The following is a 21,734-nucleotide window of genomic DNA, read 5'->3' as shown; positions in this document are numbered from 1 at the left end:
TCATGCAGAACCCTTCTGCCCTCTCCCAGCACAGCACCCCTCATGCAGAACCCCTCTACCCTTTCCCAGCACAGCACCCATCACCCAGCAGCACAGATCACAGCAGGTGCAGCAGCCAGCAACACCCATCACTCCTCACCTGGCCAGCACACAAAACCAGCACCCCACACAGCGGTCAGCTCAGCACCCCTCACTCATACATGCTGAACTGACTTTAATCAAAACATTTTTACAAAATATACTTTTTTCATCTGACTAGCTGCCATACAGCCACCCCTGCCGTTGTTTTGTAGCTCCTTCCTATGCTTGGTTAGGGTGCCTGACAGGCTGCAGGCAGTCAGCGCAGGCTCAGCCTGCTGGACTCCGCTAAGGCCCATGTGAGAAGGAGGCAATGTAGCAACCCTCCTCCAACGACCATTTTAGTTGCTGCCCGCTGCCCAAACTGTTTTCTCCCCACTGTCAGCTGCATTCTGAGCTGGCATGTTGGAACTGAGGCCATGATTCAGAGCTGGACGCTCTGACAGAATGCTCGCTCTGAATCAAAATTTCCATGGGTCAATAGGTTTAATACAGCATCACAAGCAATTAATCAAGCCTCAAAAAAACACTGGCATGTTATTGAATCTGACAGTAGTCTAAACCTTAAGGGTAGTCAGCTCATGTCGTGTTATTCACGAGGACGCAATCTGCGTGATTTCCTAGTGAAAACGGATATTTCTAAGTTGCATGATAATAAGAAGAATCCCTTTACTAGGTTTTTCTCACGAGCCAAAGTTGGCTGTGTTAAATGTTCATGCATTACGTGCCAGTATATGATTGCTGGGGATTCTTTTGCCCATCCACATACTGGAAAAAAGATCCCCATCAAATACCTTTTAAGTTGCAATTCAAGTTTTGTTGTGTACCAAATTATCTGTCCCTGCGGACTTGCCTATATAGGCAAGACCGAAAGAAAATTTAAAGAACGCATGGTGGCACATCGCTCTTCTATCCGCCAGGCTATAGAATCAGGGACTAGTGAACAACCAGTAGCACGCCACTTTGCTTTGTTTAAACATCCATTAGCCAGCATACGCTACCGCATGATTGATCATATCCCACTCTCTTTGCGAGGAGGTAACAGGGGATTAAAACTGTTACAATGTGAGGCTCGCTGGATTTCTAGATTAAATGTGATTCATCCAAAAGGCCTTAATGAGAGCATTTCATATAGTAGTTTCATTTAAACAATTTAAATAAGATCTATAGGGGGTTCTTTTCCCGGATTCATTAATATTCTGATATATGGTTCTAAGCTTTGGGTGTATATACAAAAAAATATATCTGTAAAGAAATCGATTATGTTGTATTAATGCAGGCAGTAAAAAATTTTTGCCTACACTTTTATTCCCTAATAGGGTTGTGATGTAATATATACAGCTCAATACTTTAGTATGCATTTGTTACAGCATTATTGTTTTAATTTTAGGAGTTGTTGTTAGTTGCTATGGTGATGGTTTTCACTGGATTGAACGTCCTTGTCTACGTGGGTAGCGGGATGACGTCATCCTTCAGCGCCGCCGGGCGGGTGCGCAGTCCCAGCTCCGGGGGAATGGCTTCACTCGTGGTGTATAAAAGGTATGCTCTTTTGTATTTTGTATTGTCTTGAAAAAAGTTTCCTGAATGAAACTGAAACGTTGATATACGAACACCGCTGTTTGTCATTTGTAAATCCACGAGTGCCGCACCTTTTTGTCTGCTCTCATTGTCCTACTGTGAAGGCACCGGCTGAAGCTATACTCTATTATTGGGAGTGCCAGTCCATCTCTCTCTCTCTCTCTATCTATCTATATATATATATATATATATATATATATATATATAATTTCTGTCTTTTGGGTGAACTCTGGTGTGAGGGTCTCATTGTAGAAATCTAAAGAAGAAATCCTCTTAAATTCTCCATCTTCAGAAAACGTCTCCAAGGAATTCACAAAAAGAAAAAGTACAAGTGCACAACTCCGGTCTCATTGGGTAGCACCTCCCATTATACATATATTCAGGGTGTGCAGTCTAGGGCCTTTTTCCACATACTCTATTTAGTGTGCTCCTATGCACAACTGAAGGCATGAGACTCCTTCAGTCTAGACTAGCACCCCTCCCCACCTGTCCCCCATTGATTTTTAAGCATGGATTCTGGCATTTTGACTGCACTTTAGTAAAAGGCACAATTTAGTTAAGTCCTACAAATGTATATACTGTAATGCAGACATGGGTTGATTTTTGGGGTGTGGGTCCCCTGGATTTCTTTGGTTGGGCTGCTTCAGAGCATCACATTATAACACACTTTTCATTTTTTGCACTTTTAGCACCTCTATTGTTTGTTTATTATATATGTATCATTTTCACATCTTTATTTTTCACATTCTAATATCTGCAGCAGTAGCTGCTCCTATCTATCTAACACTTTTCTACACTTCACCTTTTCTCATTAGAGTGATGCCCTGAGGTGGCTTAGCTGGGCTGGATTGGGGGTGTCCTGCACTCTGGATTTCAACCCCAGTATGTTAGGGACCTACCCTAAGAGGTTACCTGGATGCAGTGGGTAGGCCCATAACCTTGGCCATGATTATGCTAAAACCTCTATTTGCAATAAAATTTTGCAATAAATCAAAAAATTAAATACAGATAAAAATAAACATATAAATAAGTATACATTACATACACTTTAAAACTTAGTGAATATAAAGAACAACTCGGTAATATAATATATTAATAGAAATCACATCCAATTATAAAGTATCAGCTGGTTGTTAAATATTTATATACATTAAATCCATATATCTTAAATTATCTTGACCACTTAGCCGCGTCCAGCTGAATGGATTGTTTTTATCAGGTAGTTCACCAAATGTTGTTGTATAGTGACAATTCTCAATCAAAAATTAATAGCCAGTAATCACCTTGTTTGCAGTATTTGTAAAAATGTATCAAGCAAAAATAAATGTCTCTTTCAGTGTTACTTTTTGTTATTATGTCTGTGTGTGCACAACACAAATATAGCTTTGTCCTCTCTTGCAAGGATATTTTATCACCCAGTCCGGAGATGTCAGATTTGAGGAGGTAAATATGGGGGAAAACAAGAGATATGGTAAGAACTTACCTTTGTTATCTCTGTTTCTACGAAGTCCATAGGGTCCACAGGGTTGACCTTGGGGTATAGCTTGGATCTGGATCCACGGGCACCATACAGTTAAAGCTTTAGCTCCCAGGATGCACTTGGGTCCTCCTCTATACCCCACCCCCGAGCCACAGGCACCTCAGTTGGTAAGTAGCCTAGGCCGAAGGAGGAGACTAAACAGAGAGAAGGAAGACTGGAACACACAAGAAACCATACTCACAGAAATGGGAGATGGAAACACCGGTGACCAGTACCACAGCCCATTTGAAGCCAGGTGCGTCAGGGCGGGCGCCCTGTGGACCCTATGGACTTCGTAGAAACAGAGATAACAAAGGTAAGTTCTTACCATATCTCTTGTTTTCTACTTCAGGGTCCATAGGGGGTCCACAGGGTTGACCTTGGGGATGTCCCAAAGCAATTCAACTAAGGGCGGGGACGCTCCTGAGCAGAAAGGAGAATCCTGCGCCCGAAGGATGCATCCTGAGAGGCAAAGGTGTCAAACGCATAAAACCTCAAAAATGTCTGAATTGAAGACCAAGTGGCTGCCTTGCACAGCTGAACAGCGGAGGCACCACGTCTATCAGCCCAAGAAGGGCATACAGACCAAGTGGAATGAGCCTTAACCGAGGCTGGAACAGGCAAACGTTCCTGTATATAAGCCTCCCTAATAACAGAACAAAGCCAACGGACTAAAGTTTGTTTGTTGGCAGGCCAACCCCTCTTATGGAACCAAAGAGGATGAACAACGAATCGGACTTCCTAACAGAGGCCGTCCGTTCAACATAAATTCTGAGAGCCCGGACCACGTCCAGCGAAGCCTCGCCAGCCGTAAGACCCGGAGCCTGAAAAGCTGGCACCACAAGTTCCTGATCTATGTCCAACTTAGCAACCACTTTAGGCAAAAACTCAGGAAGGGGGGGATACAGTAAAGTGCCCCCAACTTGGATACCCTCCTGGCCGAAGTAAGAGCCAGGAGAAACACAGTCTTAAGTGTTAACCACTTGAGGTCAACCGACTCAAGAGGCTCAAAAGGAGGTCCCTGCAGGACCCGAAGAACCACCGCTAAGTCCCTCGGAGCCACTGGAGGCACAAAGGGAGGCTGGATCCTCAGAACACCTTGGAACAAAGTGTGAACGTCAGGCAGTGTGGCAATCCTTCGTTGGAACCACACTGACAGGGCCGATACATAAACTCTTAGGGAAGCAAGCCGTAAGCCCAGGTCAAGACCTGACTGCAGAAATGCCAAAATCCTAGAAAACTCTGAACACCCGAGGGTCATAGCTTCTAGACTCGCACCACTGAAAATAAGTGTGCCACACTCCGTGGTAAATCCGTGCAGAGGCAGGTTTACGTGCCCTAAGCATGGTACTGTTGACAGAGCTTGAAAAAACCCCGGGACCTTAAGACGGCTGTCTCAAGAGCCACGCCGTCAAAGACAGTCGACCCAGATCCGGGTAAAGGCAGGGACCCTGAGACAGCAGATCCCGACGTTGAGGCAGAAGGTACGGAGAGTCTACAGACAGGCCCCTGAGATCGGAGTACCAAGGACGTCTGGGCCAAGCTGGAGCCACCAGCAGAAACGTGCCTCCGTCCTGTTAGATCTTTCTGAGTACCCGAGGGAGCAGGGAGACTGGAGGAAACAGATACGCTAGGTGAAACGACCATTTCACTGACAACGCATCCACTATGCTTGCGCCTGCGTCCCTTGTCCTTGAGCCATATATGGGCAACTTGTAATTGTGACGAGAGGCCATCAGGTCCAATTCCGGCAGTCCCCACCTGTCCATGAGAAGTTGAAACACCTCTGGGTGAAGCGACCATTCCCCGGGATGCACGTCGTGACAGCTGAGGAAGTCTGCCTCCCAATTGAGGACTCCCGGGACGAAGACTGCCGATATTGCTGGAAGGTGGCACTCCGCCCAAGTCAGGATTTGGTACACTTCCAACATCGCCGCTCGACTGCGAGTTCCTCCCTGGTGATTTATGTATGCCACCATGGTGGCGTTGTCTGATTGCACCTGAACTGCTCTTCTGAGAAGAACGGTGCCTGACACCAGAAGAGCACGGTACACTACCCGTAGCTCTAGAATGTTTATGGGAAGGACGGCCTCCTCCGCCGACCAACGGCCCTGAAGAGACAACAAGCCGGTCACTGCATCTTTCTATATTCACAGCATTTCTATGTCACACTTTTTCTGAGACTGACAGCGCAGCCTTTGTTTTCTTTTTATAAGATGGTAATACCACCTACAGAAGGATAACAAGTTATTGTCTTTTTTTAAACTTTCCTTATGACTCCCACTTATGAGAGCAATCTATGGGCAGAATTCATGGGCACGGTCAGCGCAATGATCTTCATCAATTGAATAGTGCTCTGTGATCCCCCATCCCTTTAGATGGAGGATCGGGTGCGCTACATCAATTGAATACCACCCTATATGTTTGCTCCAGATATTTGCACAGTCATGTCTGACCTGTGAATGATTTTAGATTTTACTTTAATACCAGTATCAGGTATATTTTGTGTCTTCATTTATATGTATAATTAAATAATATAATTTACCTATTAATTACTTCATTCATATGGTTGAATTAGCGCTGTATATGGTTTATATTGTTTTTGCTATTTGTATTGGAGACTTACTATCTCCTTATTACAGCTGCTCAGTTTAACAGCTCACATCAGCGCCTGACCACTGTATACACCAGTTATACAATTCCGTACCAGCATAGAGTAGGTATCCACGTAAATGCCAGGGCTGACAGGATCAGATTTATTACAACCCACAAAGGAGTGTCAAAAGGAAATCCCTAAAAGGCTGAAGAGCCAATTATCACAGGTCCAGAAACCAGCACATTATCTAAACTCCGCTACAGCAATCAAGATTCAGAACTAACTCCTGGTCTGCACACATGACTAGTTGCCAGGAATCTGATTAAAGCCACTAGAACTGACCTCACCAGGAGCTGTGCTTCTTCCGGATTCTAACATTACCTTTGAGGAGGGGTCAAAATCTTGGACCCAACTTGTAATATAATTGCTTAAGCTTCAAATTCCAACTTGACACCCATACTTTATCTACCACTTTTGAAACTACAAGGTCTTCTTTGTTTGTTAAACACCTTCCAAGAACGTTCCATTGCTCTTCTGTGGGCCATTTGGGTATTCTTTCATTATTCTGCCTAAATGCAAAGCAAAACCTCGAACTTCAACTGGCATATCCTCCAGCGATAACATAAATGAAAAGGCTTTAGGATTAAACCCATAATTGAAAAAAGGACAAAAGGTAATAAAGTTGACCAATTCTTCTGGTGCTGCAACACAAAAAAACCTCACATTGTTCCACTGTCTGGTTAATCCACTCCGCTTGTCCTTTAGACTGGGGATGATATGCAGATTAAAAACTCAGATTAACTCCCAGTAATGAACAAAAAAGACCTTGAAAAACTGGCAACATACTGTGTTCCTCTATCTGAAACAAGTTTACTGGGAGTTCCATGCAAGCAAAACATATTGGTAACAAAAAGTTTTGCTAACTTTTTAGCTGAGAGTAGATAGAGGGACAAAATGTGCCATATTACTACCCAAACGGAAGTAAAAGCCATAGATTCAGGGAGTTCCACAATGCATGGATAATTGCGTCCATAGTGTGGCAGGTATGGGAAGCAGAGAATAGGACAAACCAGCTGACTTCTAGGTACTTTAACACAGCTGCAGTCTGGACAGGCAAGCACAAATTCTCTAGTATCTTTCAGGGTAGGCCACCACACATACCGAGACAGCAGCTTTAATGTGTTAAAAATATCAAGATGCCCTGATATACTATACCTTATAAAATGTACCTCCAAAAGAACCACTTTCCGCATATCTGGTACAATTACCAGATATGCCAGTAACTTAGGAAGGGATTGTGCTTGAACAGATCTTATTTGATCAGCTAGGTCCTTAGCCAGGCCCAATAAAATCTTCACAGTTGAAACAACTGGGGTATCACGAACAACTTCCGAATTTACATGCAAAAAAGTTCTGGACAAGGCACCTGCCTTCAAATTCTTAAAGCCAGGCCAATACAAAATGGTGAAATTAAATCTAGGGGAAAAAAGCATCCATTTGACTTGTCTCAAATTCAGTCTCTTTACTTCCTGTATATTATATATAACTAATTTTTGTGATCAGTATAAATCTTAATCTTATACTTGTCTATTTCTAACCAGTGTCTCCACTCCTCCAGTGCCCATTTAATAGCCAGCAATATAGAATGATTCATATGCATGCCCGACAGTGCTGCAGGGAGGCTCTAAGCCGGACGCCCGCTGAGTTGTTATTACCAGCGGGCGCCCGGCTCCTTCCCTGCAGCGCCGCGTTAGCCGAAGGCTGGAGTTCTCTTCTGAACTCCAGCTTCCGACTCCCTCCATGCGCACTATGGGAGAGATGTCATGACGTCTCTCACATAGTTCGAGGAGCAGCCAGGTGGACAGTATAGCGGCGGATGCAGGAGCGGGGATTAAGGTAAGAGGGTTTTTTTTTTTTTTTTGTACAAGCGGCACTACAGGGGTATTATATGGGGGCATTATATGGGGGCACTACTACAGGGGCATTATATGGGGGCACTACTACAGGGGCACTACTACAGGGGCATTATATGGGGGCACTACTACAGGGGCACTACTACAGGGGCATTATATGGGGGCACTACTACAGGGGCACTACTACTGGGGCATTATATGGGGGCACTACTACAGGGACATTATATGGGGGCACAACTATGGGGGGACTACTAAAGGGGCACTACTATATGATTTCCTTCCTTGCAAGGTAGTAACGTCAGCGTATCTAAATATATTTTGGGGTAAAAGGTAAAAAGTTCCCTGACCCCTGCTTTAAAGGGACTTTGAAAGACATTCTGAAAGAATAAGGTTGGTGGGCAGTCACAGTTAGCATTAAGGTAATTACCAGGGAGGGTTATAATCCCAATGATCTCACTTTTGCAGTGAAAAAAGGTAATGAAAATACATATGAACCGTATTAAAGCTCAGGAAGGAATGTAAAAACCCAGCATATTTAAAAATAGGTATTTGGACAAGGTAAATTCCAAAATGCTAACAACAATAAATACAAATCATTACCCTTATAAAATGGACAAAGGGCAGGATAAAAGGCAGACACATACCCAGGAAGTGGGCCCTGGGACCCCTAGGTTACTGGTTCCTTAAGAAGTCCAGATCATCCTAAGGGGTCAAACACAGAGGGTTCTAATGCTTATTCAGTCCTGGTTCACTGGTCTGGTCTCTAAAGAATGCACACATTTATTCTGTAGGTCTGTAAACAAGGGTAATACTTTACAACAAAATGTAAGGTCAATTTACCTGTCTTTAAACTGACACTTACTTAAACACTATAAATATAGACATTACATGGGGTTTTATAATTTTCTTTACTTGATCATTTAATAAAAGCTACATTTTAGAATATCTTTACAGTATCTTTAGTATTTTTTAAAGTGCCTCTTTTCTCTTGTGATCAGAAATTAAATGAGTTCAGAAAAAAGTGGTAACATATAGTGATTTCTGACCATTACGGCACTCAGGACTCTAAAGTCTATACTAGAGATTTGCAGGCTTGGATTGGTTTGGTTTTTCTCGCCAAATTTCAGGTCTCTGAAAGAGGCAAAATGTCATCTTTTGTCGACAAACCTCATCTTTCATGAACTTTTGTTTATGAAAGATGATGGTTGTCCATGAAAGATAATTATTTGCCTCTTTCTGAGACCAGAAATTTGGCGGGTCAATCCGAACCAATTCGAGCCTGCGCACCTCTAGTCTATACAGGACCTTAATCATCCATCTTTCTTTCATACAAAAAATACAGGAGCTCCTGCATTGGAAGTGGGAACACAGATGAAGTTCGGGGTCAAACTGGCATCAATATTTTTTTTTTTTTATTCAAGCTAAGCAAGAGAATAAATGTGACCAAAAGGAATTTGTGCTCCAGGAATAATATAGATTGGGCAATCATATATCCTGTGAGGAGGAAGACTTTTGGTTTGGCCTTTATCAAAAACATCTAGACATTTTTGATAACATTGAGGTAGTGACACAGTAGACTCAGAATCCTTGAGCAATACTCCTGCTGCTGCTGTGAATGGACTTTCATCCCAGAAGGGGACCAATAAGACTACTAGTAGTAGTTCTAAAGAACAATTGACTGTTAAACAATCCTTTGCAAGGGGGAGCAAGTATGACAGCAGTCACACAGTCGCACAGTGGATTACTGAGGCCATATCATCTATGCTTGCATTAGATGTGCATCCGATATCTGCCATTAGTGCACTAGGTTTTAGACAGTTAATTGAGGTCCTGTGTCCCCGAAATCCCATCTAGGTTTCACTTCACTAGAAAAGCAATTCCCAGCCTGTACAGGGACATTAAAATAATGTAATTAGTATCCTCCAAAATGCTGGTGCACCCACTCTCCACTTAACCACAGATATCTGGACAAGTGGAACAGGACAAACGCAAGATTACATGACTGTAACAGCCCACTATGTGGGGGTATTGTCTTCAGTGGCACCAACAGCAGCAGCAGCATCTAAGAAACAGCAGCTCATTCAAAGGCAGGCTACTCTGTGTATCACCGGTTTCACTAAGAGGCATACTGCTGACAACCTCTTAGAAAAACTCAGGGAAGTGATTGCAAAATAGCTTACCCCGCTTGGACTTTTTGGGGATTTGTGATTTCTGACAATGCCACCAATATTGTGAGAACATTACAGCAGGGTGCATTCCAACATGCCCCATGTTTTGCTCACACAATCAACTTGGTAGAGCAATTTTTTTTTTAAAATGACAGGGCCATGCAGGAAATGCTCTCTGTGGCCCGCAAAATTTATGGACATTTTCGCCATTCAGCAGGTGTAAGTAGGAGATTGCAGAACCTGCCAGAAATTTTGAATTTGCCCTGTCACCAGCTGAAACAAGAGATAGTTACAAGGTGAAACTCCACCCTTTATATGCTTCACTGGATGGAGGAACAGCAAAAAGCCATCCAAAGCTACACAACAAACTATGACATAGGAAGAGGAGGGGGAATGTACCTTACTCAAGCTTAGTGGAAAATACTTTCCGTGTTGTGCAAAGTGCTGAAACCCTTTGAAGTAGTTACATGTGAAGAGAGTTCAGACACTGCCAGCTTGAGTCAGGTAATTCCCTTAATTAGACTGTTGGAAAAGCAGCTTGAGTGTCATGACCAGGATTTCTCGGCATGGTGGTCAACGGGTATTACCTGTGAGGTCACTGTGGCGGGGGGCGTCTGGTGGTGGTGCTGGTGTGTGACGAGGGGCATTTGCTGTGCATGGCTTTGCGCGGGCATGCTGTCACGTTGTGCTGGGGAGGCCAGGCAGTGCTTCCGTTCCGTTTGGCATGGGCGCTGTCATCTTGCCTCCAGCCATGTGATTTTCTCGCCCAATCCTGGTTTGTCACATGCTCTCTCTGGCCAGTCACAGCACAGAACTTGGTATTTAGGGAGGTTCAGAGCCTCACTTCATTGCCAGTGCAACGTGTTTCTCAGCATAGCTGAGAGAGAGTTCCCTGTGCTCACCACCTGTTACCTGTGAAACGCTACCTGCCTGCCTGCTTGTCTGCTCCAACCCCACTGGACTACCTGCATCCTCCATTACCTTCCCCTTGACTGAGTACCTAAGTCCTGCTGTTCACCCTGCACCTTGCCTCCACTGACACTCTGCTGGATATTTCTTCCTCAGTCAGCACTACCTGGACGTTTTCTATTAACCAGTCACTACCTGGACATTTTCCATTGCTTGTCACTAACTGGACATTTTCATACTTGCCTCACTACAGCTCCCAAGTGCACTTTAGTGCTATATCCGGACTTTCTGTTTTACCACATTCATGTCTGTTAAGCCACTCATTAAAAACTCCACATTTACTTTTAAACTTGCTTCAGTGTTTGCTCCTATTACCACCCTGGGTCCACAACAAAACCAGAACCTCTTATTGAGAAACTGAAGAAGGAGCTGAAACTGAAGGAGGAGCTGCAACAAAGCGATTCCACTAAGTATGTCGGTCTTGTAGATCAAGTCCTTTATTCGCTTCACCAAGATCCAAGAGTTGTCAGGTTCTTACAATCGGATCTTGGCATCCATGCTGGATCCTAGGTTTAAGTCATACAACATATCTTTCTTTCCAATGGACACAGCTCTAAAGAGATGCAAAGAGCTGTTGGTAAGCAAATTGTTAGATCAAGTAGAAAGTGATGCAGCAATGGCTCTTCTTCAGTTTCTCCAGCAAGTGCGTCTGTCAGGAAAAAACTCAGCTTTTTCAAAAGACCCACTGGTGATCCAGATGCGACAATACGCCCAAGTTTTGACATCTGGTTGAGTCTAAAAGAATTGCTTACAATTAATGAGACCTCTACCGTGACTCTATCTGATAAGGTCACCATTCAAAGAATGGTTGGGAACTATTTTAATGATAGCATCTAAATACGCATGTCAGACAGTCCATTTGACTGCTAGCAGGAAAAAAAGGCAATTTGGAGGCCCTTGCACAAACTGGCTTTGCTTTACTTGAGCTGCCCACCCTCCAGTACTCCAGTACTTTTCAGCACAGCCGGGAACCTTGTCAGCGATCGACATAGGAGGCTACTTTCCCAAAATGTGGAAAAGATGATATTCATCAAAATGAACTACAAATTCCACGAGGAAAGACCTCTACCGCCAATTACATCCATAAATTACAGAGGCACCTGAGGCTGTAATGGTGAATTCCAGTGGGGTCAAATTCATATTGTGTGAAGATGATGTACACACTGATGAGGGTGAGGAATCGGATGACGATGGCGACAACATCTTGCCTCTATAAAACCAGTTTGTGCACGAGAGATGATTGCCAGCAATGTCAGCTGCTTGTTGGCAGCTTGTTTTGTGGGTGCCCAAACAAACCAATTACTTCAGCAACAATTAGCAACCCCTGTCACTAAAGTGATTGGCTTGTTAACCACTTAACTGACTAATTTTTTTTCCAAAAACCGCTCCGAAATTGTTGTTTTTCTTTTTATGATTGAATTAGGTTAGGAACATCTATTTAAAATTTATTCAATACAATTTAATATTAAAAAAATCTTATTTGGGGGGGGGGTTTGTTTCTATTGAAACAGTATGCCATAAAAATATATTTTTTTTCAAATTCATGAACTTTAAAACTATTTTAAGACATGGAGCACAAGCTCCTTTCATGGAAGTAACCCGGCGTCTGCAAGGAGCAGCGCCGGGACTGATCAGGGGTTGAGGGGGATGGGGGGGCAGCAGCGGCGGCTGTATATTCACTTCCCCAATGTCAGCGAGGAGCAGCGCCAGGGTTACACAGGAGCACAGGCTCCTTTCATTGAAATAACCCGGCATCTGCAAGGAGCAGCACAGGGTCTGATCATGGGGTTGGGGTGATGAGTGGTTGGGGGGTGTCGGCTGTATGTTCACTTCCCCTGCATCTATGAGGAGCAGCATTGGGGTTACACAGAAGCAAGGGCTCCTTTCATTGAAATAAACTTCAAGGAGCAGCACCGGGTCTGATCTGGGAAGGGGGATGTGAGTGGCTGGGAGGGAGTGGGCAGGTCTGATCTTGGAAAAGGGGGTGTGAGTGGCTGGGGGGGAGCGGGCGGAGGCTGCCTCTTCCCTGGCAGCATGGGGGTTACACAGGAGCACAGGCTCTTTCAGTACAATAACCCTTAGTCTGCGTGGAGCAGCGTCGGGTCTAACTCGTGGCAGTGGCTGTATACCTTACCCCGGCATCTGCAAGCAGCAGCGCTGGGATTAAACAGGAGTACAGGCTCCTTTCATAGTAATAACCCGGCGTCTGCAAGCAGCAGCGCCGGGTCTGATTTGGGAGGGAGCGAGCGGAGGCTGCCTCTTCCCCGGCAGAACGGGGGTTACACAGTAGCACAGGCTCCTTTCAGTAGAACAGTTCAGCATCTGTGTGGAGCAGCGCCAGGTCTAACCAGGGGGGGCAGTGGCTGTATACATTACCCCGGCATCTGCAAGGTGCAGTGCCAGATCTGATTTGGGAGGGAGGGAGGAAGGTGAGTGACTGGGGGGGAGGAGCGGACGGAGGCTGCCTCTTCCCCGGCAGAGCTGGGGTTACACAGGAGCACAGGCTCCCTTCAGTAGAACAGCCCGACATCTGTGTGGAGCAGCACCAGGTCTAACTAGGAGGAGCAATGGCTGTATACATTAACCCGGCACCTGCAAGGAGCAGTGCCAGGTTTGATTTGGGAAGGATGAAGGTGAGTGACTGGGGGGGAGGTAGGCGGAGGCTGCCTCTTCCCCAGCAGAGCGGGGGTTACACAGGAGCACGGGTTCCCTTCAGTAGAACAGCCCAGCGTCTGTGTGGAGCAACTCCAGGTCTAACTAGGAGGGGCAGCGGCTGTATACATTACCCCGGCGTCTGCAAGGAGCAGTGCAGGGTGTGTTGTGGAGGGTGGAGAGGGGGGGGCACTGGGCTGGCTGATCACTGTGCCCAGCAGTGATCAGCATACGGGAGGTCCCTCTGGGGCTGGTGGCTGCAGGAAGATTATCTTCCAACAGCCACCTGCAGGGCATTTCATATCAGATAAGACCATGTCAGGGAAAGCCCAGTCTGGTATGGTCGTATCTCATACGACCATGCCAGGCAAGTGGTTAAACTGTGCATGTCCTGTTTACTATATAAAACATAAGGGTGGGTGGAAGGGCCCAAGGACAATTCCATCTTGCACCTCTTTTAGTTGCATTATGTGCTGTTTGGGGCATTGCTGCCTGCCGTTTTTAATTTTATAGTTTATTAAACTGCAGTGCCATTCTCTTTCCTAGATTTCCCATGTTGGTAATTGAACCGCACAGCTGCTGAAGTCTTCGACATGCGGTTGCTGAATGCCAAAAATGTCCAGAAATTTTTATGGCCACAGACAGCATCTCCCGCATACCCATTTCATTTTTTTTTAAATGTGGAACCACCAAAGAGCTCAACTGGGGCAAGGACTGATGTGAATAAGTAAATGTTCTTTGTAAATGCCTCTCCATCTCCCTCATAAATTTGCTTCGGATTTCAAAACGTAAACTAAATTTACTATGAATCAACCCTTCTTTTTCCTGCCTTTAACTACATACATAACTTCCTCAGGCCTCTGTCTTGATTAATAAAAAACATTTGTTTCCTGATGTGCCATGATGGAAGTTGAACTGCCACAGCTGCTGAAATCTTCTATATGTAGTTGCTGAATGCCAAAAATGTCCAGATATTTTTATGGCCACAGACAACTTCCCCTGTATGCCCCTTTCATTTTTAAAAAAAATTCTGAACCACCAATATGATTGGGTGGGCAAAACATGGTAGATTTTCAAATTTACAAAGGTTTTTTTCATTGCTCCCAATCCCAACCAGTTGCCCCAGGACCCTGGTGAATTGATAGGCTGTTATAAATAATGGTTCAGCTCAATAAACACCTGCCTTTTTTGTATGTAGGTGACTCGTAAGTGGAATAACTGGATAATGTAGATGGTGGGTGTCATGAGAGAAACCAGAAATATGAGTAGCAGCATAGAGCATCTTCCTGCCAGGATGTGTGCAATAAAGTGCAAATACGTTTAATACAAAAATTAGTTGTGTATATTGGTCACATTACATATATATTGACATGTTACATAAAGTGTGTAAAGCAGGCTGAGATAACCTGAGGCAGGCCACTCGTTGACAAACAACTTCCAGTAGGTGCAGCAAACAGCCAGTTTCCTAACAAATTTGTATGTCAGAGTATGTTATGTGTCTATTTATTGACAGTCATTGCTGTGCCTTATCTGTTCCAAAAAACAGCCATTTGAAAGTAAATTTCTATGTCAGAGTATCTTATGTGTGTATTTATTCTTTTACATACAGTCAGCAACCTAAATTTATGGTTTTTATTTTTTTTAAAAAGTGATATTATAGAAACTTTAACATGGTTGTGCACATATAATAATGTGGAGTATGTGTTATGAAAAATTAAATATCAATAGCATTAACACAGCACAACACATATATCTTAAGCATTTAGTTAAATTTAGAAGCACTTACCAAATAAACAGTAGCCACAAGAGTATTTTCAGAGAACTGAAGCCAGTAATTTCCATCGGCCTTTCAGAAAATCTGGTCAAGCACTTTGTAAATGGTATAAACTGAGAAATGAATACATGTAACCTTACTGCTCCTCCTGTATGTACCCCACAATTTCTTCAAGGGAGCTAACACTTGAGTTAAATGCTTAGGGAAAGTGGCTTGTGCGATCCCCAACACCCTAGAGCTCACAGATTGATATGAGCCTATGGCAAAAAAAGTTCAGGGCACACATTAATTTATGCAGCCCAGGCACTACATTGCTGCTGCCTGCCAAAAGATCCAAATCATCTAGCACCTGTTCCTATAAATTCAGGAGGTTTGTGTGGTTGAGCCTATGAAGCTGAACCACCTCCTGATCTGAATGAGAGTCCAGGTCCATCCTTGCTCTATAGGTATGCCTGGCATGTAGCCTAATAGGAACCACTATCTGGTGCTGCTCCTGTGCCCTCCTCCTGCGTAACTCCTGCAAAGTGAAAAGACCACAGACATACAGCTCCAAAGGAGACTGTGAAAACGCCATTGGTACACCCATACAGGCACAATGGCTTCCTAGAGTTGGCCGGCCATCTAAACTGAGTGATCGTGGGAGAAGGGCCCTAGTCAGGGAGGTGACCAAGAACCCAATGGTCACTCTGCCATAGCTACAGCATTCATCTGTGGAGAGAGGAGAACCTTCCAGAAGGAAAACCATCTCTGCAGCAATCCACCAATCAGTCCTGTGTGGTAGAGTGGCTAGACGGAAGCCACTCCTTAGTAAAAAGCACACGGCAGTCTGCCTGGAGTTTGCCAAAATGCACCTGAAGGACTCTCAAACCATGAGAAACAAAATTCTCTGGTCTGATGAGACAAAGATTGAACTGTTTGGCATCAATGCCTGATGTTATGTTTGGAGGAAACCAGGCAACGCTCATCACCAGGATAATACCATCCCTACAGTGAAGCATGGTGGTGGCAGCATCATGCTGTTGGGATGTTTTAGAGTGACAGGAACTGGAAGACTAGTCAGGATAGAGGGAAAGATGAATGCAGCAATGTACAGAGACATCCTGGATGAAAACCTGCTCCAGAGCGCTCTTGACCACAGACTGGGGCGACTGTTCATCTTTCAGCAGGACAACGACCAAGATATCAAAGGAGTGGCTTCAGGACAACTCTGTGAATGTCCTTCAGTGGCCGAGCCAGAGCCCAGACTTGAATCCAATTGAATTTCTCTGGAGAGATCTGAAAATGGTTGTGCACCGACGCTTCCCATCCAACCTGATGGAGCTTGAGAGGTACTAAAAAGAGGAATGGACGAAACTGCCCAAAGATAGGTGTGCTAAGCTTGTGGCATCATATTCAAAAAGACTTGAGGCTATAATTGCCCAAAGATGCATCAACAAAGTATTGAGCAAAGGCTGTGAATACTTATGTACATGTGATTTCTTCTTTTTTTATTAAAGTTGCAAAAATCTCAAAAAAACTTTTTACACGCGGTCATTATGGGGTACTGTGTGTAAAATTTTGAGGACAAAAATTAATTTATTCCATTTTGGAATAAGGCTGTAACATAACAAAATGTGGAAAAAGTGAAGCGCTGTGAATACTTTCCGGATGCACTGTATAGGGGTGATATTGGTGATTATGGGGTTCACCTGTGGTAAAATGGATCATATGTATAATTTTCAATAATGCTACAACCACACAGGTACAATCAATGGCTGTGGGTGTGCTTTGGATAGGGGTGGCATTTTTCATAAAGGCTGTGTTAAATTTGCTTTGATTTTGACATTTATATCAGAGTAAACTCGCCTATCTGAACCTGGTGTATTGTTTTTGCGATTTTTGGTAAGGTTGCAGAGTTCTATCTTGTGAATAGGAAAACATCTGGATGCGAGATTGTTTTTCGCAAGTTATGGTAAAGCTAGAAATAGGTGAGTATTTATATAGCAGCACCCTATTACATTCACCAGTCTTTAAAAAACACGAGTTTAGCGCTAAATTCGCATTTTTTACAAAATCGCATCCCATTATATCTGGTCCTATATTTGCCACTTCCAAAATACCACTGCTGTAGTTTTGCTCTGTTTTGTTTTGTGGGTTTTTTTTTTGTTCTCTCTTAATATCATGAGAACATTTGATACATTATTATGTAAAAAAATTTATTTTGTGCTTCTGAGTCATATCTGAAACTAAATTCAAATTCAACATAGAGTTCCTCGTTCTTGTGTCTTGATTGTGTACTAAAGTGTTAGCGGTAGCTATATTTAGGTATCCATAATTTCAAGGAAAGAGGAAACAATGGGGCTGATTCAGCATTGCACGCAATGCTGAATGCAGATTCCCGATTATCTGCACGTGCGCAGGACCCACTGAATGGGTCCTGCATAATTGCACACAGCCTCTTCAATGCCTCTGCATGATTGACAGGCAGAGGTATTTAAGGGGTGGTGCAGGGGGTGGCAGGAATTCCATTTTTTCGGGAGTGGCAAGGCCAGGTACTGCATCGATGGATGGAGTTTCCTGGCCTCGCAAGCCTGGTCACCCTGAGTAAACTGAGGCTTACTCAGCTGGCTGGCGGCAAGGGCACCATCCAGTCGTGACCATTGACCACTGATGGTCACGATGGTGATCCCAGCCTGCGACCTCGGCCACAGTGCTGGGATAGCAAATGCAGAAGGGGATGTCATACACCTACTGCTGCATTTGCATATTAGCAAGGACGGAATTGCAAAGCTGCCTGAGTGCCTGGGTACCTGAGTGCAGCTTTGCAATTCCGTCCGATGCTGAATCACCCCCAATGTATCTTTTTTTCTGATTATGTAATTATTATTATCCTTAAGTACTAATAAAACTAGCCAACAAGGTTTTGGCAATATGTATAAAAACTTGTTTCCTGTTAACTTTTATGTGCTGATTCCGAATATAACAGTGAAAATGTTCTTTCACATCACATTTTTTAGATATAAGCAAAAATATCTTGAAAATATTTACAAATTTATGATACCATCTGGAATAGAACTATGACTTTTTTGTTGAATTTATTTATAAAAATAGATACTATCTTTCAAGAGAAGGCATAGCCATTGCAAACAATATGTATTGTTACAATCCTTATTATATAAAAAACCCGTTATACTGTATTTCTGACCCACATTTGTGTTACGTGGCTGTTGGGAGGGTATTAATAAATAAAGTTTGAACATTTGATCCAAATACAATACAAATGTTTATTTCAGAAGATAGTTGTGCTTTATAAGCTGCAGTAGCGGGTTGTCTAGTTTGTGTGCAGTGTTTGTTTTGTGAAATATTTTAAAATGGAGAGAAAATGTTTGGCATGTATAATTTTGCCAAATAGGTTTTGGTATATATTTGTGGAATGTTTACAGTGAAGTCACAATGTCAGTCAATCACGCAGAAGCCAATGCAAGGTTACTATGTTTATTTTGCCTGCTGTGTGGGTGACCAAGAGAAACGTTTGGCACCACATACAGCATGTGCTATATAAAGTGCTATGTAAGTCTGATTAAATGGAACCAACCAGTCACTTAGAACATTCTTATTTCTGTCTAACAACAACTGTGGGATTTTCAAAGAAAATTAAGTTAACATGAAATATCCCAATCGCCCATCCGCAATAAGACCAATACCACATACAGCTGAACTCCTGATTCCTGTCCCTTCATCTAATTGTGAGGAATTCATCATTCCAGAAGAAAAGCAAGAGTCACCTGTCAAGCCTTGGGATTTTACTACTACGGGGGAAGACACCCAATAGGGTATAGCTGTGGTACTACAAGATGTGATAGTTTGGTAGCCTGCAATATGGTACACTAATATATTGTCACTGTTCGTACAGCACGTAATGTGCAATAAGGTACACAGAGGTGTTGACACTGTTTGTACAGTGTGTAGCTTGCAATAAGGTACACAGAGGTGTAGGCACTGAGGGAACATCGTGTAGCATGCAATGAGATACACAAATGTGCTGGCACTGTGGGAACAGTGCAAAGTGTACAATGAGAGGTACAGATGTGTTGGCACTGTGGAAGCAGCAAAAAGCACAAATGAGATACACAGAGTAGATGCAATATAATTAATGCACACAGGTTAAATCTCAAGAGAATATGGACTTAACTCAGTGAGGACCCAGATCACGGCTTGGTGTAAAAGGTACCCACCGTGAAAGCAGTAGAGTACTTAGTTGGTATGAGGACTGCCTGGAAATACCAGAGATGGAAATGCGGGTATGAATGAGGAGACCAAACACCGTAGTTGAACCCAACACTGAAAGCAAACTATACTGGAAAGGATAGTTCTGGAGCAGGAGCATCTATATGGACACAATTGATACTGATTTTGATTGATTGGCTAATATGGGATTCCCTGCATCAGTGCTGGAGGTTAGAGGTAACACCTGAGAGAAGTAATCTCTAGCCTGCTGCTGCTGAGTTCTGTTGAGAATTCTGATTTGGAAGGCCAGCAATAAGTATTTGGGAGCAGGCCAGTCATGTCCATGACTGCTGGTACTGACATCACCTGAACCTGCTGCTAGTCCCTATACATCTTGCGATCCCAGTTAGTCCTGAGCATGACAAAAAAAAACTCCACTCAATTGAGCAAAGTGAAACTTTCAAAGCAACAGGCTGAAATACCAGGATCCAGTTGGCTCCAATGGAATTTGCTTGCTAAAGGCATGAGAACTTCTGTGTATAAAATGAGACATGAAAACCTTGCATGTTACTTTAAAATCTAAGGCTCCCTTTGCATCTGCAAAGATGCAAATGGATTGATGGATGAACTGTGGTTTCAGCATAACCCTGAAGAATGGATATTTTTAATTGAATCTTCTAAACTGAGTTTAAAAGCTGTGTTATTACATAATGTGAACATCAAACCTTCTGAACCAGTGGCTCTTTCGGTAGCTATGAAAGAAACTTACAATGCCATGTCAATCTTGTTTAATGTCATCAGCTATAACCTATTTTTTTGGCAAATATGTGCTGAATTGATAGTTATTGCTTTGCTGCTTGGCCTGCAGTGTGGTTTTATTAAGTATTTTTGTTATCTGTGCTGATGGAATAGTCGTGCAACACAGCAGCATCACATTGTGAAGGACTGGCCGAACAGAGGAGTTTGTCCCGGGAAAGCACAATATCAGGTATGCACTTTTAGTGAAACCTGAAATGGTGCTTCTCTCACCATTACATATTAAGTTAGTCCTCATGAAACATTTTGTAACGGCTATGGATAAAAATAGTGAAGGTGTTGCGTATTTAAAAGGTCAGTTTCCATTGAGTGATGCCCAGTTGAAGTAAGGTATATTTGTAAGTCAATATATGGGGGGGGGAGTTTGTTGATTCTGCACAGGAAACATTTTTTTAATACATTTGTAGAATATTGAACCAACCTTATTTGTCCTCTAATCTAAGGGTTTGAAAATTAATATAATTTTTCAATGGTTGGTGGTGCACCACTGGAAAGTACAGTATACTTCATACAGTGGGTGTTGAAACGGATTCAGTATGAATGGCCGCCGGCTAGGTTTAGGCTAGGGGAAGGGGGGGTTAGGGTTAGGCACCCCCGGGGGAGGTTAGGGTTAGGCACCTCCCTGGGGGACTTAGGTTTAGTTGGTGGGGAGGGGGAGCAGGGCTGCCATCAGAAATCGTGGGGCCCAGTACACATAAAAAAGGCAGGGCCCCCCCACCTCCTTGGTTCCTCCCCTCAAAGGCCCGGTGGACGGAGAGGTGCAGTGCTGAGCTTTGGAACTTGAAGCAAGTGCATGCAATGAGCTCCCACCACGGCATAGGCGTCTTTTTAATGGGTGCAAGGTGTGCGGTGCACACGGGCCCCTGGTCCAGGGGGGCCCACACCGCACACCCTGCACCCATAGGTAATCATACTTACCCCTCTGCCGATTCCCGAAGTGCTGCTCCGCAGCGCTGGACTGGCGCTGCAGAGCAGCAAACACACACTGGGAAAATGGTGGCGGCCAGTTTCCCAGTGTTCTGCGCATGCATAGAAAAGATGTCCCCGGGAAAGTAGGTGCAGGCGCCATTTTCCCGGAGACCCGCGCATGCGCTGTAGATTCTGGCATAAAGCCAGAATCTACAGCGCTCAGTGCCGCGCTGGGCTGCCGATGGAGAGAAGGGGGCCCAAACGGAGGCTGCATACAGACCCCCTCCTCTCTTAAAACGCCCCTGCACCATGGTACTGACGTGCCTCACATGCCCCTCAGACTCACACATACACATGCAAAATAAGAGTCCATATTTGACATGGACATGACACAGCTTACAGATGGTTATGTACTTTACTAATACATTTATCGAAGAGAGTGCTGCTTATTCTAGGTTTATGAATGGACTCTGCTAGATAGTTTATATATAAAATAAACAAATTAAGATATTTCAGTTTAAAGATTACAAAGGAATAAAGGATTTTTTTTAAAGTG

Source organism: Taudactylus pleione, unplaced genomic scaffold (genome assembly GCF_031769625.1).
Source record: "Taudactylus pleione unplaced genomic scaffold, aTauple2 ptg000788l, whole genome shotgun sequence".
NCBI lineage: Eukaryota > Metazoa > Chordata > Amphibia > Anura > Myobatrachidae > Taudactylus > Taudactylus pleione.
The sequence above is the reverse complement of the archived record's forward strand: the minus strand, read 5'-3'. Positions refer to the sequence as shown.